The sequence below is a fragment of the Mobula birostris genome, chromosome 2, assembly GCF_030028105.1.
Source record: "Mobula birostris isolate sMobBir1 chromosome 2, sMobBir1.hap1, whole genome shotgun sequence".
In the NCBI taxonomy this organism is placed as follows: Eukaryota; Metazoa; Chordata; class Chondrichthyes; order Myliobatiformes; family Myliobatidae; genus Mobula; species Mobula birostris.
The window spans coordinates 159,000,858-159,025,979 of record NC_092371.1 but is presented as its reverse complement, the minus strand read 5'-3'; positions in this window follow the sequence as shown (position 1 = coordinate 159,025,979).

Below are 25,122 nucleotides of genomic sequence, written 5' to 3'. Positions count from 1 at the left end.
CTGAGTAAATACAGATGCAAAAAGTTCTTTGTTCTTTGCAGAAATGGGAACCACTCTCAGGAACCTTTTGACTGGCTGCTTTTCGATAATCCAAGGATACAGCCTGGAAGACTAGTGCACCTTCAGGGAGCTGGATTTTCATGGCTCTGGAGGTGGGTGGATTTGAGGTTGATACCACTGCCTGAAGCATCAAGGGAGTACATGGAAGATCGAAAGCAGTGAGTTGGATGCTGGCTGTGTGCCTGGAGACCTGAGATCTTTGGGCACAGCGCTTGGAAAAAGCGACACAACAGAGGTACTGCAAGTTTGTGTCTTTACTGATGTTTTGTTGCATGCTCGAGTTCTCAGTGGAGGATGCAGATGCTTTTTTGCTGGTGGGAGAGGGAGTGGGGTCATTGCTTTGCTGCTGCTTGTGTGGGAGGGGGAGATGGGGGCCTTTGTGGTTCTAACATTTAACTGTCATTCATTCTTTGGGGCACTCTGATTTTGTGAATGATTGCAAAGCAAAATAATTTTAGAATGTATATTGTATATATTTCTCTGACATTAAATGTACCAATTCAAACTTATTGAAAAAGTCCATCTAAGATCTCTCCCATCTCTTTTGGTTCCACATAAGGATTGCCATTCTGACCTTCCAGAAGACTAATTTGGTACCTTGCAATCCTTTGCAATTAACTAACCTGTAGAAGCTCTTTGGATTCTCTCTCACCTTGTCTGCTGGAGCAATCTCATGCCTTCTTTTAGCCCTCCTGATTTCTTTCTTGTGTTCTCTTGCATTTTTTTATACTCAAGTACTTCACTTGTTCCTGCTTACCTAAACCTGCTATGCACCTCCTTTTTTTTCTTATGTAGAGCCTCAGTCTCTCTCAAAACCAAAGCTCCCTAAACCTGTCATCCTTATCTTCAGTCACATGCAAGATTTCTGCTCTCAAAATTTCACTTTTGAATGCCTCCCACTTACCAAGTACACCTTTGCCAGAAAACAGCCTGAATCAATCCACACTCGTCAGATCCTTTCTGATACCATTAATATTGGCCTGCAGACCTGACTTATCCTTTTGCATAATTACCTCAAAATTCATGGGTTATGATCACTAGATGCAAAGTGTCTCCCTGCACAAATTTCTGTCACCTGCCCTGTCTCATTCCCTAATAGCAGATCAAACAATGCACACTCTCTCATTGGAACTTCTCAGTACCGATTAAAGACACTTTCATATCTAGTACTTTTACAGCATGGGAGTATCAACATGTGGAAAGTTGATATCACCTACTATAACAACCTTATGTTTTTGCAAGTCTGTGATCTTTCTAAAAATGTGTTCTTCTAAATCCTGCAGAGTGTTGAGTGATATATAACATACCCCACTAATGTGGTCATACTTTTGTTATTCCTCAATTCCACCCATAAAGCCTCACTAGTCAAGTTCTCTAGTCTGCCCTGACTGAGCACTGCTGTGACTTTTCCCTGACTGGTAATGCCAATCGTCCGTCTTTAATACCTCCTGCTGCTCTATCATGCCTTAAACCACAGAACCCTGGAATATTAAGCTGCCAGTTCCGCCCTGCCTGAAACCAAGTCTCACTGATGGCTACAATATCATAATTCCATGTGTTGATCCATGCCCTGAGCTCATCTGCCTTTCCTGCAATAGTTCTTGCATTGAAGCAGATGCAACTCAGAACATTAGTCAAACCATGCTCAACCTCTTGATTCCTGACTTAACATCTGTCTCCATAGCACTCCATGAATTGCTTTGGCACTCTGGTTCCTATTCCTTAGCAACTCTAAGTTAAACTCCACATGCAGAACTAGCAAACCTTCCCGCTAGGATATTAGTCTCTTTCCTGTTTAGGTACAAACTATCTGTTCTGTACAGATCTCAAATTCCCTTGAGGAGAGCAAAAACATTCCAAAAATCCGAAGCCCTTCCTCCTACGCAACTCCTTAGCCATGTGCTCAACTATATAATCTTCCTATTTCTGACCTCACGGATATGCGGTATGGGTAGGATTCCTGCACTAACAACCCTGGAGGCCCTGTCCTGCTATGAGACCTCAACTGTGCCTCCAACTTCCACACTGCCCTTAAATTCTCTTTGACAATTTCTGATATATCTTTTCCCTTTCTCGATAAATTCTTAGTTCTCTGCTGTATCATATGATTTGGCTTTCCTTTCCAGGACATCAGAGATGTCCTCCTCCTTCAAAGCACATGGTTTTCCTTCTTCCACCATTGATGTTGTCCTCACACACATCTCCTCCATTTCCTGGACATCCATGCCCACTCCATCTTCCCACCACCTTAACGTGGACAGAGTTTCTTTTGTCCTCACCTATTACCCCACCAGTCTCCATATCAAACACATCATTCTCCACAACTTATGCCATCTTCAACAGGCCCCTACCACCAAACATATCTTTACCTCCCCTCCCACTCTTCACTTTCCACAAGAGATTGCTCCCTCCATGACTTCTTTATGCATTCATTTCTTCCCGCTAATCTCCATCCTGGCACTTATCCCTGCCAGCAGGCTAAGTGCTACTCCTTCCCATTCACTTCCTCCCTCACCTCCATTCTGCACAATTCACCTGCAAATCTATAGGAGTTGTCTACTGGATCCAGTGCTTCTGATGCAGCCTTCTCTGTAATGGTGAAACCAGATGTAGATTGAGCGACTATGTTGTGGAGCACCTCTACTCCATCTGCATAAAGCAGGATGTCTCAGTGGCCAGTCACTTTAATTTCCATCCCCATCCCCCTTCCGACATATTGCTCCATGGTATCCTCTTCTGCCATAATGAGACAACTCCCAAGCTGGAGGAGTAACACCTGATATTCCATTTAAGTAGTCTCCAACCAAATGGCATGAACATCGATTTCTCTAACTTGCAGTATTATTTTTCCCTTGTCCCTTCCCTCTTCTTTAATTCTCCAGTGGTGGTCTCTTACCTCTTCTCTTCACTGCCCATCACCTTTCCCTGGTATACCTCCTCCATCCCTTTCTCTCATGGTCCACTCTCCTTTCCTAATCAGATTCCTTCCTCTCCAGTCCTTTACCTTTTCCACCTATTAACCCTGAACTACTTATGTACTCCCCCTCCTTCACTTGGCTTCACCAATCTCCTTCTAGGTTGTACTCCTTTCCCTCCTCCCACTTTCTTATTCTTCCCCATTCCCTTCCACTGCTGAGGAAGGGTTTCAGTCTGAACTGTCGACTGTTTATTCATTTCTATAAATGCTGCCTGACTTGCTGCGTTCCTCCAGCATTTTGTTGATGTTGCTCAAGATTTAAGATTTCCTTCTTTAATTATTCTCAGCTGATTGTACTTAAGTTAACAAATTTAACGATACATGCCGCTGATAATAAATCTGATTCTGATTCTGATCTGCATCTGTGACTTGCCAACTTGGACTGTGCTCTTTCTATATCTTGCTCTCCTCTCTGGAAAACCAATTATAAGAATTCTATTTTATTTAATCATTGCAACTGAAATTAAAAACAAGTCAGATAGGTAACACAATGCTCTGGACTTTCCAGGTGGATGAAAGAACTCCCTGGTATTTAAGTCATCACCTTCTCTTTTAATTTTGTACTTCTGTAGGAACACCTCAGAACTGGAATCAGAATCATTTTTATTATCATTGATATATGCTATTAAAACATGTTATAATTTAATATACTATGACTTAAAAAGTATTTAGCCCCCACAACTACTTTCACATTTTACTGTCTCATTTTCTAAATTTAAAATACATTGCAGTTCAATTTTCAACTAATCTACAAAACGTTGTGTATCATATCAAATCAAAAGAAAATGTCCAAAACTTGTGAACAATTTACTAACAATTAAAACCTAAAATTTTGAGGCTGAAAAAGTATTTATCCCCTTTATAATTATTGTGCTAACTTTCCTCAGGTGCAGTATTGTATATTACCTTATAAATTCACCCAATTTGCTGATGTAGGAAATTGGAGAATCACCTAAATAAACACTCCTCTCTCTGTAAAGTCCAACAATAGGTTAGAGTTTCAACAGACCAAACCAAAACTGAAGACAAAAGACCATTCAAGACAAGTAAGGGAAATGATAATAAAGAAGCTCAAATCTGGGGAAGGGTACAGACCATCTCAATTACACTGAACATACCTTGGAGCTCAACGCAGTTCATTTTGAAAAAGTGGGGAAAAATATGAAGCCACTGCCACAATGTCTAGGTCATGCAGTCCCTCTAAGCTTCATCACAAGAGAAGAATGGCACTTGTAAGAGGCTACTGTGATGCCAACAGTCACTCTGAGTGAGCTGCAGAAGTCAGCGGTTGCAAATGGAGATGAAATTCATAGCCGCACAATCTCTAAAGCCTTGCACAACATTTATGGAAGAGTGGCAAGGAAGAAGTCATGGCTAAAAAAAGAATAATATTCTTGCTGATAAAGACTTTGCAAAGCATAGATGATACTGTAGATACTGTAAAGATGTGCAAGAAGATCTTGTGTGTCAGATGAGACTAAAGTGGCACTGTTTGGCCACAACAGTAAGCGGTACATGTGGAGTATATCTAATATCATGCATCAGCCAGGTAACACCATTCCCCCTGTAAAGTATGGTGGACGTAGCATCATGCTATGGGGATGTATTTCAGCAGTAGGTACTTGAAATCTTGTCAGGAATGATGGGAAAATAAATGCTGCTCAATGCAGACAGATCCTGGAAACTGCAGCTTCTTGTGGTCACAACCAGAGCAGTTGACATACCAAGCCATGATACACCCGGATGGGAAGCTTTCCATGGTATATTGGGTCATGGTCGATGGGGACATGCAAATTTTTGCAGCTTCCTGATGAAGTCTTCCTGCCCATGGCACCTATGCATTTGTTTATATATTGTTGATATCTTCTTTTTCATATTCTTGCTGAAGTTCTCTTTATCTATGTTTTGCATTTTTATTAATTTGCTCACTCTTACTTTTACACCTTTTGTCAATGTTTTGAAGCAACATTTACAGATTTCTATTAATCCTATTTTTCAGACATACCTATCTACCTCACAAAAATCACTCAATTTTTCTTTTAATCCTTACTTTCGCTCTGGTTTACTACAACTGGGCAATCTGAACTATGGTCTTCATTCGTCAATATCATATATTTTCATTGAAAATTATGGATCATTTCTCTATACAGTTAAAAATCACATCCAACATCACATGTCTTAATCTAATATTCCATTATGTCTTCGCCCAATGAAATGGGCTTTCTTTAAATTGAAGGCTCAAGGTTCCAACAAACTACCAACAAACTCTGAATAAAATTCAAACTTACTATTATATGCCACCATATAGGGCTAAAACGTGGTGCTATTTATAAAACAATAAGACCATAAGACATGAGCCATTCCCCTCAACAACAAGTATACCTCATTGGATACTGTTGGGGGGGATGACTTACCTGGGACAAGCTGCAGTAGCCGGATCTCTGGCACTGGGTCTGGTTCTGCAGTGCAGAAGGGAGGGTAGAAAAAGAGGAGAGCAGTAGTGATAGGGGTTTCGATAGTTAGAGGTGCAGATAGGAGGTTCTGTGGTCGTGACAGAGAAACCAGGATGGTTTGTTGCCTCCCGGGTGCCAGGGCCAAGGACGTCTCTGATTGCTTGCATGACATTCTGAAGTGGGAGGGTGACCAGCCAGATGTTGTGGTGCACATCGGTACCAATGACATAGCAAGGAAGGGTGAGGAGGTCCTGGAGAGTGAGTATAGAGAGCTTGGTAGGAAGATGAAAAGCAAGACCTCAAGGGTGGTAATCTCAGGATTGCTACCTGTGCTAGGTGCTAGTGAGGGTAGGAATAGGATGCTCTGGAGGATGAACAAGTGGCTGAGGAACTGGTGTAGGGGGCAGGGTTTCAGATTTCAGGATCATTGGGACCTCTTCTGGGGCAGGTGGGACCTGTACAAGAGAGACGGGTTATACTTGAACTACAGGGGGACCAATATCCTTTCAGGGAGGTTTGTTAGTGCTGTTGGGGAGGCTTTAAACTAGATTTGCAGGGGGATGGGAACCAGAGTGCCAGAGCTGACAGTGTGGCTGGGGTGAAAATAAATGATGTTAAAAGTTCAAGCAAATCTGCTGATAGAAAGGTTGTGAGTGGTGGGAAAAATCTTCTGAGGTGTATATATTTCAATGCTAGGAGTATTGCGGGGAAGGCGGATGAGTTGAGGGTGCGGATTGACACGTGGAATTATGACGTTATAGCAATTAGTGAAACTTGGCTACAGGAGGGGCAGGACTGGCAGCTTAATATTCCAGGGTTCCGATGTTTTAGATGTGATCGAGGCAGAGGAATGAAAGGTGGGGGAGTAGCATTGCTTGTTAGGGAAAATATTACAGCAGTGCTCAGGCAGGACAGATTAGAGGGCTTGTCTACTGAGTCCTTATGGGTGGAGCTGAGAAACAGGAAAGGTATGGCCACATTAGTGGGATTGTATTACAGACCACCCAATAGTCAACGGGACTTGGAAGAGCAAATCTGCAGAGAGATAACAGGTAACTGCAGGAAACATAATGTTGTGGTGGTAGGGGATTTTAATTTTCCATACATTCATTGGGACTCCCATACTGTTAGGGGTCTAGATGGTTTAGAGTTTGTAAAATGTGTTCAGGAAAGTTTTCTAAATCAATATATAGAGGGACCAACTAGAGGGGATGCAATATTGGATCTCCTGTTAGGAAATGAGTTAGGACAAGTGACGGAAGTCTGTGTAGTGGAGCACTTTGGTTCCAGTGATCATAACACCATTAGTTTCAATTTGATCATGGACAAGGATAGATCTGGTCCTAGGGTTGAGGTTCTGAACTGGAAGAAGGCCAAATTTGAAGAAATGAGAAAGGATCTAAAAAGTGTGGATTGGGACAGGTTGTTCTCTGGCAAAGATGTGATTGGTGGGTGGGAAGCCTTCAAAGGAGAAATTTTGAGAGTGCAGAGTTTGTATGTTCCTGTCAGGATTAAAGGCAAATTAAATAGGAATAAGCAACCTTTGTTCTCAAGGGATATTGCAACTCTGATAAAGAAGAAGAGGGAGTTGTATGAAACGTATAGGAAACAGGGAGTAAATCAGGTGCTTGAGGAGTATAAGAAGTGCAAGAAAATACTTAAGAAAGTAATCAGGAGGGATAAAAGACATGAGGTTGCCTTGGCAGTCAAAGTGAAGGATAATCCAAAGAGCTTTTACAGGTATATTAAGAGCAAAAGGATTGTAAGGGATAAAATTGGTCCTCTTGAAGATCAGAGTGGTCGGCTATGTGCGGAACCAAAGGAAATGGGGGAGATCTTAAATAGGTTTTTTGCGTCTGTATTTACTAAGGAAATTGGCATGAAATCTATGGAATTAAGGGAAACAAGTAGTGAGATCATGGAAACTGTACAGATTGAAAAAGAGGAGGTGCTTGCTGTCTTGAGGAAAATTAAAGTGGATAACTCCCCGGGACCTGACAGGGTGTTCCCTCGGACTTTGAAGGAGACTAGTGTTGAAATTGCGGGGGCCCTGGCAGAAATATTTAAAATGTCGCTGTCTACGGGTGAGGTGCTAGAGGATTGGAGAGTGGCTCATGTTGTTCCGTTGTTTAAAAAAGGATCGAAAGGTAATCCGGGAAATTATAGGCCGGTGAGTTTAACGTTGGTAGCAGCTAAGTTATTGGAGGGAGTACTAAGAGACAGAATCTACAAGCACTTGGATAGACAGGGACTTATTAGGGAGAGTCAACATGGCTTTGTGCGTGGTAGGTCATGTTTGACCAATCTATTGGAGTTTTTCGAGGAGGTTACCAGGAAAGTGGATGAAGGGAAAGCAGTAGATGTTGTCTACATGGACTTCAGTAAGGCCTTTGATGAGGTCCCGCATGGGAGGTTAGTTAGGAAAATTCAGTCGCTAGGTATACATGGAAAGGTGGTAAATTGGATTAGACATTGGTTCAATGGAAGAAGCCAAAGAGTGGTGGTAGAGAATTGCTTCTCTGAGTGGAGGCCTGTGACTAGTGGTGTGCCACAGGGAACAGTGCTGGGTCCATTGTTATTTGTCATCTAAATCAATGATCTGGATGATAATGTGGTAAATTGGATCAGCAAATTTGCTGATGATACAAAGATTGGAGGTGTAGTAGACAGTGAGGAAGGTTTTCAGAGCCTGCAGAGGGACTTGGACCAGCTGGAAAAATGGGCTGAAAAATGGCAGATGGAGTTTAATACAGACAAGTGTGAGGTATTGCACGTTGGAAGGACAAACCAAGGTAGAACATACAGGGTTAATGGTAAGGCACTGAGGAGTGCAGTGGAACAGAGGGATCTGGGAATACAGATACAAAATTCCCTAAAAGTGGCGTCATAGGTAGATAGGGTCATAAAGAGAGCTTTTGGTACATTGGCCTTTATTAATCAAAGCATTGAGTATAAGAGTTGGAATGTTATGATGAGGTTGTATAAGGCATTGGTGAGGCCGAATCTGGGGTATTGAGGACATCTTTCCCTCCCCCCCCCTCTCTGCATTCCGCAGGGATCGCTCCCTACACAACTCCCTTGTCCATTCGTCCCCCCCATCCCTCCCCACTGATCTCCCTCCTGGCACTTATCCGTGTAAGCGGAACAAGTGCTACACATGCCCTTACACTTCCTCCCTTACCACCATTCAGGGCCCCAAACAGTCCTTCCAGGTGAGGCAACACTTCACCTGTGAGTCGACTGGGGTGATATACTGCATCCGGTGCTCCCGATGTGGCCTTTTATATATTGGCGAGACCCGACGCAGACTGGGAGACCGCTCTGTCCGCCAGAGAAAGCAGGATCTCCCAGTGGCCACACATTTTAATTCCACATCCCATTCCCATTCTGACATGTCCATCCACGGCCTCCTCTACTGTAAAGATGAAGCCACACTCAGGTTGGAGGAACAACACCTTATATTCCGTCTGGGTAGCCTCCAACCTGATGGCATGAACATCGACTTCTGTAACTTCCACTAAGGCCCCACCTCCCCCTCGTATTCCATCTGTTACTCATTTTTATGCACACATTCTTTCTCTCACTCTCCTTTTTCTCCCTCTGTCCCTCTGAATATACCTCTTGCCCATCCTCTGGGTCCCCCCCCCCCCCCGTCTTTCTTCCCGGACCTCCTGTCCCATGATCCTCTCGTATCCCCTTTTGCCAATCACCTGTCCAGCTCTTGGCTCCATCCCTCCCCCTCCTGTCTTCTCCTATCATTTTGGATCTCCCCCTCCCCCTCCAACTTTCAAATCCCTTACTCACTCTTCCTTCAGTTAGTCCTGACGAAGGGTCTCGGCCTGAAACGTCGACTGCACCTCTTCCTAGAGATGCTGCCTGGCCTGCTGCGTTCACCAGCAACTTTGATGTGTGTTGCTGGAGTATTGTGTTCAGTTTTGGTCACCAAATTACAGGAAGGATATACATAAGGTTGAAAGAGTGCAGAGAAGGTTTACAAGGATGTTGCCGGGACTTGAGAAACTCAGTTACAGAGAAAGGTTGAATAAGTTAGGACTTTATTCCCTGGAGCGTAGAAGAATGAGGGGAGATTTGATAGAGGTATATAAAATTATGATGGGTCTAGATAGAGTGAATGCAAGCAGGCTTTTTCCACTGAGGCAAGGGGAGAAAAAAACCAGAGGACATGGGTTAAGGGTGAGGGAGGAAAAGTTTAAAGGGAACATTAGGGGGGGCTTCTTCACACAGAAAGTGGTGGGAGTATGGAATGAGCTGCCAGATGAGGTGGTAAATGCAGGTTCTTTTTTAACACTTAAGAATAAATTGCACAGATACATGGATGGGAGGTGTATGGAGGGATATGGTCCGTGTGCAGGTCAGTGGGACTTGGCAGAAAACGGTTCGGCACAGCCAAGAAGGACCAAAAGGCCTGTTTCTGTGCTGTAGTTTCTATGGTTTCTATGAGCAGAATTAGGGCATTTGGCCGATCAAGTCTGCCCTGCCATTCCATCATGGCTGGTTTACTATCCCTCTCAACCCTGTTCTCCTTCTCCTGCCTTCTCCTCGTAACCTTTGATGCCCTTACTAATCAAGAACCTATCAACCTCAATTTTAAATATACCCAATGATTCGGCAACCATAGCCATCCATGCCCACGAATTGCATATATTCACCACCTCTGGTTAAAAAAATTTCTCCTCATCTGTCTTCTAAAGGGATATTCTTGTATTCCAAGGCTGTACCCTTTGGCCCCAAACTCCCCCACTATAGGAAACATCCCCTCTACATCCTCTCTAGTTGGACCTTTCAATACTTGATAGGTTTCCATGAGATCTCAACTCCACCCACTCACCCCCCAACATTCTTCTAAACTCTGGCTCATATTGGCCCAGAGCTATCAAAAGCTCCTCATACCTTTTCATTCAGTGCTAAAGCCAAACTGGTGATCCCGTCATGAATTACTAAATTGTCTTTTAAGAGCCTCTTAGATAGATACATGGAGGTTAGAAAAATAGAGAGCTATGTGCTTGGGAAATTCTAGGTAGCTTCTAGAGTAGGTTACAGGGTCGGCACAGCATTGTGGGCCGAAGGGCCTGTCACGTGCTGTAGATTTCTATGTTCTATGGACAATATTGAATGAAAAACTGCATTAGGGTGGTTCACATCCAGGGAATGTGCTTAAATGGAACCAGTGCCGTTCCTGACAGAAACTCATTTAAGTTTGCTTTTCTCCTACTCCACAATCAAAGAAAGGACATCAGTTCTTTCAAACACCCCGTGGCAGTCAAACAGTAGCAACACACAACAAATCTACCTGGAAGAGAGAAAAAAGAGAAATAAGTTACAAGAAATAATTTGTAGCTTTTCTCGCCTGTCTGTCACTTCCATCCCAGTGCCCCTCCTCCTTCTCTTTCTTGAATGGTCCACTCACCTCTCTTATCAGATTCCTTCTTCAACGGCCTTTATTTCATCTCCCTTTCCCCCTCACCTAGTTTCTCATCACCTTCCAGTGTGTACTCCTACCCCTCGCTCCACTTTTTATCCCTTTCTTTCCAGTACTGTTGATGGGTCTCAGCCTAAAACGTTGACTGATAATTCCTTTCTATAGGTGCCGCTTAACTGCTGAGATCCTCTGGCATTTTGGATGTTTTGCTGAAGAAAGACAGAGCTTTCACAATTATTCAAAAAAACACGCAAGCCAATACAAGCCAAGAAAGAGATACATGCATCAAGAATGCCATTTAAAGAGCAGAAAGGGGTTCACACCTTTGAAGTTGAGATCCTACAAAAATATCTTCATGATGAAGAGTTCTGAGATCTTTCAGTGAGTTGTCAATTATCAGGAAATACAAGACAAAGGAGCAGCATTAGGCCATTTCGCCCATCAAGTCTGCTCCACCATTTCATCATGCTGATTCATTTTCCTCTCAGTACTAACCTCCTACCTTCTCCCCATATCCTTTCTTGACATGACCAATCATTAGTCAATCAACCTCTGCTTAAATATATATAAAGACTTGGCCTTCACAGCCACCTGCTTCAATGAATTCCACAGATTCTCCACTCTCTGGCTAAAGAAATTCTTCCTCATCTTCGTTCTGAAAGGAAGCCCCTCTATTCTGAGGGCATGTCCTCTGGTCCTAGACTTTCCCATCATAGCAAACATCCTCTTCATATCCATTCTATCAAGACCTTTCAACATTCAATAGGTTTCAGTTAGGTCACTTCACCCCTCATTCTTCTGAATTCTAGTAAATACAGGCCCAGAGCCATCAAACGCTCTTCAGATGACAAGCCGTTCAATCCTGGAATCATTTTCATGACCTCCTTTGAACAGCCTCCGGTGTCAGCATATGCTTTCTGAGATAAAGGGTCCAAAACTGCCTACAATCCTCCAAGTGATGCCTTACCAGTGCTTTATATATCCTCAACGTTACATCCTTGGATCCTTGCTATGACATATGGAGATGTAATTGCAAGGCAATTAAGCAAATGGAACAAGGTATCAATCCTCCACATTATAATCAGGAAATATGAACCCACAAAGTAGGATGTGAGTTTTTTTTTATGTGTTAACTAAGTTCTACTATAGGGTGCAACCTGCACAAAATTCAATTAACAATACACTTTAGTGGTAATAATCAAAGTGTAGAGAAAGTAACTAAGACTGCACCGGAGATAATATGTTGCAGCTTCTTGAGAAGTAACTTTCTTGCAATGTAGGAATGAAGATTTTTTTTGTGTGTTTACTGGATTCTGCTATCAGATAAATAGCAGTACTCTACCAGTACTGCTAATGAGATAAGTCTCGAGAAAGTAACTTGGATTGGACTGAAGACTACCATTTTACAGTCTCCTTATAAGTAACTATCTGTGAAGGAGTCACTAATAACATTGTATTATTAATACTGCCTTGCTTCAGTTATCTGGGAGATGAGACTATGGATACTGAGCAGGAAGATCTCCATAGTTACCACCTTCTGCCCCTAGTCCCCTTGCTCTTGCTGCACTTCTGACAGTGTGTCATGGCCCTCAGGCCATAGATCTCTTGCTCTGGAATCAGCCGCTGCCTTTGGTTTACTCGGTAGTAGAACATGCATAAAGATGCGATGACATCTCCACATCTACTTGCTGTGCATGCCTGAAAGAGCCCAGCATGATAAAAGAAACCAAATATTATCTTGATGAGACCAATAATATTTCCAGCCACCAGCCAGTACTTTCAGAGATATCACTACATCTCTTAAACTCTAGAAATACAAGACAACACATACAAAATGCTGGAGGAACTCAGCGGTCAGGTAGCATATTTGGGGAGGAATAAACAATCAACATTTTGGACCAAGACCCTCCATCATGAATGGTAAAGAAGGAGGAACAAGCTGAAGCAAGGAGCTGGGTGGAGTTGACAGCTGGAAAAGGTAGAGGGCAAGAGAAGAAGGAATCTGATAGGAGAGCACAGTGGATGATGATAGAAAGGGAAGGAGGAGGGTACCAGAGCAGATGGTCAGGTGAGGTGAAAATAAGGGGTAACAGGGGAGCTAGAATGGGGAATGGATAAAGAAAGAAGGGGGAAGGGGAAAAATTACCAGAGATTAAAGAAATCAATGTTCATGTTTATTCCTCTTCATAGAAGCTGCCTCACCTTCTGAGTTCCTCCAAAATTTTGTGTGTGTTACTCCTAATATCTCTGGTTGTAGAGGATAATGAGGGAGCAGTTTTTGTTCTTAAGATCCATCCCTCCAAGCAGTAATAGCTGCAGAAAAGATCTGGTCATGTGCTCTCACAAACGTTGAAGGAATCATGCACAATGACATTGACCTTGTGGATATTTGATGCACTAAAACAAACAAAGTAAGGGAGTGGAAATCTTTTCTACTGGTGAAATGGTCTGTGTTCTTCATAGAAGCCCTTCTGGGACTGTGAGTGCTGAAAATGCTTCCCTGCACATGTAGGAGCCCAATAAATCAGTGTGCCAAATGTGGAATTTGTATTTCAATGAAATTAATATTTGTGAAACAATTACTTGCGATGACAGTGCCTGATGTCCTCTTAACTGCAGCAGTAGGGGAGAGATTGCTTGATGAAGGAAGAGCAGTAGATGTAGTGTATATGGATTTCAGCAAGGCATTTGATAAGGTACCCCATGCAAGGTTTATTGAGAAAGTAAGGAGGCATAGGATCCAAGGGGATATTGCTTTGTGAATCTAGAAATGGCTTGCCCACAGAAGACAAAGAGTGGTTTTAGACAGGTCCTGTTCTGCATGGAGGTTGGTGACCAGTGGTGTGCCTCAGGGATCTGTTCTGGGACCCTTCCTCTTGGTGATTTTTATAAATGACCTGGATGAGGAAGTGGAGGGATGAGTTAGTAAGTTTGATGATGACACAAAGGTTGGGGGTGTTGTGGATAGTGTGGAGGGCTGTCAGAGGTTACAGTGGGACATAGATAGAATGCAAAACTGGGCTGAGAAGTGGCAGATAGAGTTCAACCCAGATAAGTGTGAAGTGGTTCATTTTGGTAGGTCAAATATGATGTCAGAATATAGCATTAATAGTAAGACTGTTGGCAGTGTGGGGGATCAGAGGGATCTTGGGGTTCGAGTCCATAGGACACTCAAAGCAGCTGTGCAGGTTGACTCTGTGGTTAAGAAGGCATACGGTGTATTGGCCTTCATCAATCGTGGAATTGAATTTAGGAGCTGAGAGGTAATCTTGCAGCTATATAGGACCCTGGTCAGACCCCAATTGGAGTACTGTGCTCAATTCTGGTCACCTCACTACAGGAAGGATGTGGAAACCATAGAAAGGGTGCAGAGGAGATTGACAAGGATGCTGCCTGGATTGGGGAGAATGCCTTATGAGAATAGGTAGAGTGAACTTGGCCTTTTCTCCTTGGAGCGATGGAGGATGAGAAGTGACCTGACGGAGGTGTATAAGATGATGAGAGGCATTGATCATGTGGATAGTCAGAGGCTTTTTCCCAGGGCTGAAATAGCTGCCACAAGAGGTCACAGGTTTAAGGTGCTTGGGAGTAGGTAGAGAGAAGATGTCAGGGGTAAGTTTTTTATGCAGAGTGGTGAGTGTGTGGAATGGGCTGCCGGCAACAGTGGTGGAGGCAGATATGATAAGGTCTTTTAAGAGACTTTTGGATAGGTACATGGAGCTTAGAAAAATAAAGAGCTATGGGTAACCCTAGTAATTTCTAAGGTAGGGACATGTTCGGCACAACATTGTGTGCTGTAGGGCCTGTATTGTGCTGTAGGTTTTCTATGTTTCTATGTAGCAGGAATTTCTATGTAGTAAAATCCAGTGGCAGTGAAGTTTAAAATTAATGACCAGAGGTCATCTTCTGTGCTTTCCCAGCATTTTCTGTTCCTGTTTCAGAGTTCAAGCATCTGCAGATTTTTGTTTTGATATTTTTTTCAATCTATTTTCTTCAGCACCTTAAATAAACATGTTTGTTCACAAAAACAAGTACCTTGGTGAGATCAATGGAAAGTAATATAAAATGGGCTTCTATAAATGAATCGAATATGGTGACATATACACACTTCGATAATACATTTACTTTGAACTTTGATGTCCATTAACAAGCTGCTGATTCCAAAACCATTAATGGCACCCCTGGTGAATGGATTTGGACAGGATCTGCACTTCAGCCAGAGGAAATATTTACTCTGAGAAACTGAACATGGAAATGCCTCAGCAGTTGCTCCAAATATCATAAACTTTGTTTCCCAGATGTTCTAGAACACACCTCTTTCCATCAAAAGGAGAGAACTTCAAAGACAAGTTGCAGGCTTGCCAACACCCTGAATTTTATGAGTTTAAGTGGAATGGAATTTAGCTCACAGCTCATGAATCAATAGTTTTGCTGTGGGTTTGGTATCCAACTCGTCCGTAACATTTAGGCTCCCCATGATGTCTTACTGGTGATCATGTTTTCTCTGGAGTACAATTTGCATTAAAGATAGATGATTAGAGCTGCTGATAGGCATATTTAACAGTGTGTACCTATCAGGGCAAAGGGCCTATGCTTTAAATACATTTCAACATTGTACATTTGTTGTTGCTTGCTTAATATAAATCAGCTATCTTCCTCTTGTACCTGCTAATTCTGAAAAAATAAGTCAGTGAAGGAGAAGAATTTGGAGATAATCAGTGTACAAATACCAAAGGCGCTATCCTTCAATCCTTCAAATACTAGTATCTCTACAAACTGAGAAGCAACAGTTAAGAACCCTGTGTCTACAGTCATTAACAATGAATCTTAAAAGATGTAAAAGATCTTACTGAAGAAAATTAAGGAATGATCCAAAAATATCCACGGATTAGTTAACATTTTATATTCAAAAATATATTACTACACAATCGTTAGTTCTTCTGTAGATTGAAAAGACATTTTAAGTTTGAATAATTCATGCTTTGTAACTTTTTAAATAGCTTTCCTGAATGCACTGACTTAGAAAACATAGAAAACCTAAGCACAATATAGGCCCTTTGGCCCACAAAGCTGTGCCAAACATGTCTTTACCTGAGAAATTACCTGGGGTTACCCTTAGCCCTCTATTTTACTAAGCTCCACGTACCTATCCAGGAGTCGCTTAAAAGATCCTATTGTATCCGCCTCCACCACCGTCGCCGGCAGCCCATTCCACTCACTCACCACTCTCTGCATAAAAAACTTACCCCTGGTATCTCCTCTGTACCTATTTCCAAGCACCTTAAAACTGTGTCCTTTCATGCTAGCCATTTCAGCCCTGGGAGAAAGCCTCTGACTACTCACACGATCAATGCTTCCCATCATCTTATACACCTCTTTTTCAGACTTCAGAACGTTTTTCTTAGATGATAATCCACAACTCCCTTCTTTTCCCTGGATGATTGTAGATATCTGCTAAGGAACGCCAGCAGTGGATATCCTAGTTTAGATCATTTTTGTACAAAATTCACTGTTCTCGCTGAACACAGCATGATCTCCTCTTCACTAAACACAGCACAGGTATCTGTTTGCAACATACAGAAAATGCTGGAGGAAGTCAGTAGGGCAGGCAGCATCCATGGAAATGAATAAACAGTTGACATTTCGGACTAAGGCCCTTTGTCAGGACAGGGAAAGGAGGGAGAAGTCACCAGAATAAAAAGGTGGGAGGAGGGAGAGGAGGATAACTAGATGATAGGTGATGCCAGGTAGGTGAGAGAGGTAAAGGTCTGGGGAAGAAAGGAGCTGACAGGAGAAGAGAGTGGACCATAGGAGAAAGGGAAGGAAGGGGGATGGGCACCGGGGAGGGGGGTGATAGGCAGGTGAGAAGAGGTAAGAAGCCAGAGTGTGGAATAGAAAAGGGGAGGAGGAGGGAAAATATTCTTACTGGAAGAGGAAATTGATATTCATGGCATGAGGTTGGAGGCTACCTGGACAGAATATAAGAAGGTGTTGCTCCCTCCACCGTGAGGATGGCCTCATCGTGGAACAAGAGGAGGTCATGTACCGACATGGCATAACGGGAATGGGAATGGAAATTAAAACATTTGACCACCAGGAAGATCCACTTATAGTAGTTGGAGAAGATGTGCTCAACAGTGGTCCCCCAATTGATGACAGATCTCACCAAAGTAGAGCAGGCCACGGCATGAGCACCGGATTCAATAGACAACCTCAGCGGATTTACAGGTGAAATGTCACTTGACCTGCAAGGACTGTTTGGGGCCCTGAATAGAGGTGAATAGGCAGGTGTAGCACTTTGACAACTTGCCGGGATAACTGCCAGGAGGGAGAATAGTGGGGAGGGGTGAATGGACACGGGAATCATGGAGGAAACGATCCCTGCATAAAGTGGAGAATGGATGAGGGGTGAGGTAAGGATGTGTATCCATTACACATCTCTGTAATGGCTGTCTCTGTTGCCAAATATTTCCATCCTGTTCTCATGCGCTCTTGACCTACCTCTACCATTCACCATCACAAACATCCAAAATTTCCAAAGAAAAACTGAAAATGTAAGTTGCATTCTCCTCCTTTTGAAAATTTAACTTCAGAACTTGTTTACATTTTGATTGGACTTTTGATGGGGTAGATAAGTTGTTCCCAAAGTGAGCGATATTGGTCCCCTGCAGGCAGGTGGGCGTGTCTAAGGGGCAATAAAGATAAACAGGGTGGTCGGGGCACTCAGTAGCTGGGGGGAGACAGCTGAGGGATTACAAACTTAAGACAAGAAAAGAATTATTTATTATAAGCATTTGATGCTCAATGCCTCTGAATTGATTACAATGATCATGTAATCACCTTATCTCTTGCTAACCCACAGCTCTCTTCGACTATGCTCAAAGCGCATTATAGTTGTTAAAAAACAATGCAATGCATCTGTACTTGGCAGATCATAAGAAAGCTGGACCAAAGAAATTGTGTTTTATGGGCTCAGCCCATATACATATTGCCATCTGTAGTATGGTGGTAGCTAGTATGATTCCCATATTCTGATCACACAGTGACAAATTTCCTGTGGCTTATGGTATGGTGTCCAGTGGGTTGAAGTTCGGCATCTACACTTTTGAATGGTCTTGATCAAATTTCTCTGGCCTATGGGTCAACTGAGACATTGCTGCCCTACTTCAGGCAGAGTGATAATTTGCTGAAGCTATCATGATGTCATAACGTTCCCCTTTATTGACTGCAGCACTTGAGGCTTGGCTTAAACAATAGGTCATTAACTGTGGTCATTAATCCATAACAAAACTGGCAGAAGTAGACCAAATGAAAAAGAGGTGTAGACAGTTTAGTGTGGAGTATCTGAGATATGGATTTTTTTTTATACCAGCACCAAACAAACAACTGCAGCCAATGTGTATGTTGTGTGAAATAGTTCTTTCAGATGAAGCAATGAAACCATCCATGCTCCTTGAACATTTGAAGAGAATACATTCTGATAAAGCAAACACCAACTTGGCTTATTTTCTGTCACTTCATGAAAAATTTCAAGGAAGGAAAATACTTCAAAATATATTTGCCTTCACTTCACAACAAAACAGTGATGGCTTACTTGCTTCATACAACATTTCAAGCCCTATACAATTGGAGAATAACTGATTCTGCCAGCAGTAAGGAAGGTTCTGAGTATGGTTTGCATGAATCTCTTGACCAAATAATTACAGTGATCCTGCTCAACAACGACCCTATTCAAAGACAAATGGTTAAATATCTGAGAATACGAAACACACATTGTTAAGACAACAGAATTTGTTCTGCAGATGGATGAGTCAACTTTGCCAGGCAACAAATCTTTACTTCTTGGTTATATTTGGTTCATAAAAGATGAAAACATAGTTCAAAAGTTGTTATTTGCAAGAGGACTGGAAACAGATATGAAAGAGTAGTCAATATTTCAGGTTGTGAAGCAATTTTTCAAAGAGAAGAATATTCTGCTCACCAGCATTCTTGCGTGTGCAACAGATGGGGCACCATCAATGACATGATGCCACTGTGGGGTTATTACTTGAAAAAGGCTGTACTTAAAATATTTACCATTCACTGTGTAATTCACACACAACATCCGGTCACTAAAATATCTAAGTGATCAGTTGCACAACTCACTAAATATAGTTATCACAGTGGCAAATAAAATCATGCCCTATGCTTTCAATTCTCGACTATTTTTACAGCTTTGTATTGAGAATGATAAACAGCTTGAACACTTGCTGTTGCACACAGAACTCAGATGGATCTCAAAAATTGCCTGAGACAATTTTATACACTTTTTTGAAACTGTAATAAAGTTCTTTAAAGACTCGAATGCTTCATTCAGTAATCCACTCAAGAATATTCGGCATGACACTGTTTACTTGTCAGAATTGTTCATAAAATTTAATGAAATAAATCTTCAAGTGCAAGGAACTTAAGTGAATCTTATCAAAGTCAAATCAGTCATCTCTACATTTCTGTCCAAGTTAACTCTATTTAAATGCAACATTGACTACTGCGATGCTTTACAATTTCTAAGCCTCTCTGAGTGGGAAGAGAAAGGAAGAACACCAGACAATCTTCAAGTATACTGTGCTGACCGGACTGAAATGTATCAGGACATGTCATAGAGATTTTAGGATTTTCACTCAATCCAAATTCCAGATTGGGTAATAAATCCATTCCTGAACACTTGTAACGGGGAATTACCTGATAAGATGGAGGAAGATCTGATCTGGTTACAAAATGACTTCGAGGTGAAGTTGAGGTTTAAAAATTCATATCAAGACATTTGGTGGCAGAAATAAATCTCTGAATGGTATTCTGCACTATGGAAAAAGGTTGTCGTGTTCTTTATGTCCTGCCAAAAGGTTTCGGCCTAGAACGTCGACTGTACTTTTTTCCACAGATGATGCCTGGCCTACCGAGTTCCTCCAACATTTTGTGTGTGTTGTTTGGATTTGCAGCATCTGCAGATTTTCTTTTGTTTGAGGTGTTCTTTATTGCCTTTCCAACATCATATTCAGTGGAGCACTGTTTCATTTGCCCAGCTTCTGCAAATTACTGACTGTGGGGATCCGAGACTCCTTCTGAGTGACATTCAGCCTGACTTTGAGATGCTTCTCATTGAAAAGTGAAAAATGTATGTTCTAACATTGTTTTTACTATAGTTAAATAAAGAAATAATAGTACAGTATTTGTCACTTTAAATAGATTTGAAAAATTTTTTTCAAACATTTTTCACTGCTTTGAATATGCAGTTCCTATTTTCTTTCACTACACGTCATAAATCAAGGTTCTTTATAGTGCTTATGCAATGGCTGGAAAGGGAATCGCTGGGGTGCTAGGGATGTTGTCAGGGAGCCAAGGGGGCAGTAACCCAAAAACTTTTGGGAGGCACTGGGGTAGATCATGAAAACCTGACAGAAATGTTGGCATTTCAATTAGACAATTCCTTGAAGTGAAGGATGATTTACTTCTATTCCAGTTTTATGAGTAATGCGAAGACTAATGAAGCTAATGAGGGATCAGTGGTCTCCCCCACAGGTCGGGCAGAGGGTATGTAGTCTGTAAGGTGATCCACATGATACTTACTTTATACTTTATTGTCGTCAAACAATTGATACTAGAATGTACAATCATCACAGCGATACTTGATTCTGCACTTCCCACTCCCTGGATTACAAATCGATAGTAAGTATTAAAAATTTGAATTATAAATCATAAATAGAAATAGAAAAATGGGAAGTGAGGTAGTGCAAAAAAAACCGAGATGCAGGTCCGGATATTTGGAGGTACGGCCCAGATTCGGGTCAGGATCCGTTCAGCAGTCTTATCACAGTTGGAAAGAAGTTGCTTCCAAATCTGGCCGTACAAGTCTTCAAGCTCCTGAGCCTTCTCCCAGAGGGAAGAGGGACGAAAAGTGTGTTGGCTGGGTGGGTTGTGTCCTTGATTATCCTGGCAGCACTGCTCTGACAGCGTGCGGTGTAAAGTGAGTCCAAGGACAGGAGATTGGTTTGTGTGATGTGCTGCGTCATGTTCACAATCTTCAGCAGCTTCTTTTGGTCTTGGACAGGACAACTTCCATCCCAGATTGTGATGCACCCTAGGAGAATGCTTTCTACGGTGCATCTATAAAAATTAGTGAGGGTTTTAGGTGACAGGCCAAATTTCTTTAGTTTTCTCAGGAAGTAGAGGTGCTGGTGGGCCTTCTTGGCAGTGGACTCTGCTTGGTTGGACCGAGTCAGGTCATTTGTGATATTGACCCCGAGGAACTTAAAGCTTTTGACCTGTTCCACTTGCGCACCACCAATGTAAATTGGGTTGTGTGGTCCGTTACTCCTCCTGAAGTCAACAAGCAGTTCTTTCGTCTTGCTGACGTTGAGGGATAGGTTATTGTCTTTGCACCATGCCACCAGGTTCTTAATTTCCTCAAACTCATCATTACCTGAGATACGGCCTACAATTGTTGTGTCATCAGCAAACTTATTTATTGAGTTCGATGGAAACTTGGCTACACAATCATGGGTGTACAGTGAGTACAGCAGGGGGCTGAGTCCACAGCCTTGTGGGGCACCGGTGCTCAGAGTGATTGTAGAGGTGAGCTTGTCTCCTATTTTTACAGCCTGAGTCCTGTCTGTGAGGAAGTTGAAGATCCAGCTGCAGATTTGAGTGCTAAGGCCCAGGTTCCGGAGCTTAGGAATCAGTTTATTTGGAATGATGGTATTAAAGGCAGAGCTGTAGTCAATGAAAAGGAGCCTTATGTATGTGTCTTTATTCTCCAGGTGTTCTAAGGAGGAATGTTGGGCCAGAGAGATGGCATCTGCCATTGACCTGTTGCTCCGGTAGGTGAATTGCAAAGCGTCGAGGTTGACCGGTAGGCTGTGGTTGATGTGTGCCATAACCAATCGATCGAAGCACTTCATAGCAATTGATGTCAGAGCCACAGGTCGATAGTCATTCAGGCATGCCACCTTGCTCTTCTTCGGTACTGGGATTATCGTTGCCTTCTTAAAACACGAGGGGATCTTAGACTGAAGCAAGAAGCATGATCCCGAGTCTCCTCTTATGCCAAGATGAGGCCACCCTCAGGGTGGAGGAGCAACACCTTATATTTTTCTAGGTACCCTCCCACCTGATGACATGAATAAATATTTTTTCTCCCAGTAAACAAATTTCCTCCCCCCTTCCTTTATTCCTCACTCATTTTCATTTCTTCTCACCTGTTTATTATTCCCCCCTGGGTCCCCTCCTCCTTCCCTTTCTCCTATTGATAGGAGCAGAGAGTGAACTGATTCTTTCTTCTCCAGTCCTTGACATTTCCCAACCAGCTCGCTTCTCCTATCATTTTCCAGCTTTTCCCCCTCCCCCCACCTTTTTATGCAGGCATGTTCCCCCTCCCTTCTCTGTCCTGAAGAGCACAAAACATCGACTGTTGATTAATTTCCATAGATGCTACCTGAACTGCTGAGTTCCTCCAGCATTTTGTAATGTGTTGCTTTGGATTTCCAGAATCTGCAGACTTTCTCCTGTTTGTGATGCACTCCTCCTGAAGTTTTCTTTGGTCTCCCATGTGTTCCTAATGGACTCAGTGCCATCACAGGTAATATATATCCAACCCGAGAAGTCACTGAGTGAAAATTCTTGTTAGTAAATGAGATGATGCATTTTTTTAATTTCCAGTAAGTGTTTGTGAACAACTTGAGGGAGTCTTCTTTATTTACCTGGAAATCACTTGATATAGACTGACATAGTATGTTTTACGTGGGAGTCTGCTCTCATGCATGTAATTAATATGGCCCAAGTTAACCTAAAATTAATGTGAAACATCAACTCCCTGTTTATTTCTCCATATTTGCTGCAACATGCTGTGTTTCAAGCATGTTCTGTTTCTGACTAAAATCTCGACTTTGGCAGATCTATCAAAGAGCCTGCACTGCGTGATCAAAATTTTAAGAAAGGAGGAATGCTGCCATTGGATTCTGAAAAGTAAGAGTGGGTTGCCATAGCAGCAAATTCATTATATTGAAGTATTGTTCTAACTTTAAGTCAGTACCTGTGTATAATCATTTTTTTCCATGTCTGGGTGGGCTATTAAATGTTCTGAATTTTCAGTTACACAAGAGATTCTGCAGATGCTGTAAATTCAGAGTAAGACATACAAAATCCTTGAGGAACTCAGCAGATCAGACAGCATCTATGGAAAGGAATAAACAGTTCTCATTTGAGCTGAGATCAGGTCTCGCCCCAAAAGGTCGACTGTTACAAAGTTCAAAGTAAATTTATTATCGAAGTACGTACATGTTATCATATACAACCCTAAGATTTGTTTTCTTGTAGGTATACTCAATAAGTCCAATAACCATAATAGACCACACCAACAGAGTGTATAACCAGTGTGCAAAAGACAGCAAACTGTGCAAATGCAAGGTGTCACAGCTACTAATCAAGGGGTTGTCCATTCAGGGCAGAAATCAAAAGAAATATAATTCAAAGGACAGTAAATCTTTGAAACTTTCTGCCTAAGGGAACAGTGGAGATTCAGTTAGTGAGCCTCATCATAACTGGAATAGATACAATAGTCGATATCAGTGAGGTAATAGAAATGTTAGAAAGTACCTCACCAAGAAGAAGCTGAAAAAAATCTTTGAGCCCTGAGTTAAGAAGAAGTTACAAAGCAGGTGTAAGCAGGTAGGAAGCAGTAAATGAGGTACTTGAGGAGTAGAAGAAATGCTAGAGAACACTTAAGAAGGAAATCAGGAGGACTAAAAGAAGGCATAAGGATGCTCTAGCAGACGAGGTGAAGTAGAATCCCAAGGGCTTACATTAATATATACACATATATTAAGTGTAAAAAGATAGCAAGGGTCGAAATTGGCCCTCTTGAAGATTAGTGTGGTTATCTATGCATGGAGCCGAAAAAGATGGGGGAGATCGTAAATGGATTTTGTGCATCGGTATTTGCTTAGGAGATAGAAACAAAGTCTATAGAAGTGAGGCAAAGCAGCAAGGAGGTTACGAACTGTATATAGATTACAGAGGGGGATGTGTTTGCTGTCTTGAAGCAAATTAGGGTGAATAAATCTTCAGAAACTGACAGTGTGTTCCTTGGACCCTGTGCGAGGCCAGTGCAGAAATTGTAGGATCTCTAGCAGAGATTTCTAAAATGTCCTTAGCAATGGGTAAGGTGCCAGAGGATTGGAGGATAGCTAATGTTGCTCCAATGTTTAAAAAAGGCTCTAAGAATAAATCGGGAAATAATCAGCCTGTGAGTCTGAATTCAGTAGCAATCAAGGTATTAGAAGGTATTTTTTGGGACTAAATATGTAAGTATTTGGATAGACAGAGACTGATGAGGGGTCGTCACTATGGATTTGAGTGTGGTAGGTCATGCCTTACGAATATGACAGAACTTTTTGAGGAGGTTTCAAGGAAAGCTGATTATGGAAAAGCAGTGAATGTTGTCTACAGGGAGTTTAGCAAGGCCTTTGATAAAGTTTCACATGGATGGCTGGTCAAAAAAGTTCAGTCGCTTGGCATTCAAGAGGAAGTAGTAAATTTGATTGAACATTGGGAAGAAGCCTTAAAGTGATAGTAGCCCTTTGCCTGTCCACTTATCACCCCTCCTCCATTCACCTAGCTTCATCTATCACCTTGCAGCTTGACCTCCTTCCCTTTCCCCCACCTTCGTATTCTGGCACCTTCCCCTTCCTTTCTGGTTCTGATGAAGTATCTTAGCCCTAAACGTTAACTGTTTCTCATTGTCTGATCTGCTGAGTTCCTCCAACATCCTTACAAACGATAGGCTCGTAAGACAGCTTTCGGCTTCTTGGCCTGCATAAGTCAAATTATTGAGTACAGAGGTTGGATGTTATGTTGAATTTGTATTAGACAATAATAAGGCCTAATTTGAAGTATTGTGTGTAGTTCTGGTCACCCGCTCATAGGAAAGATATCGATAAGATTAAAAGAATGCAGGAAAAATTTACAAGGATGTTGCCAGGTCTTGAAGACTTGAGTTGTAGGGGAAGGATGAATAGGTTGTAGCCTGGGGAAAAATACACATGCAGGACAACAAATACTTTTTTGGGTCTTAAATTTCTTTATCTGTTTTAGATGTTTTACTGCAGGAAGGGGGTATCAAAATAAAAACGACAAAATAAATTTAAAAGTAACAGTTC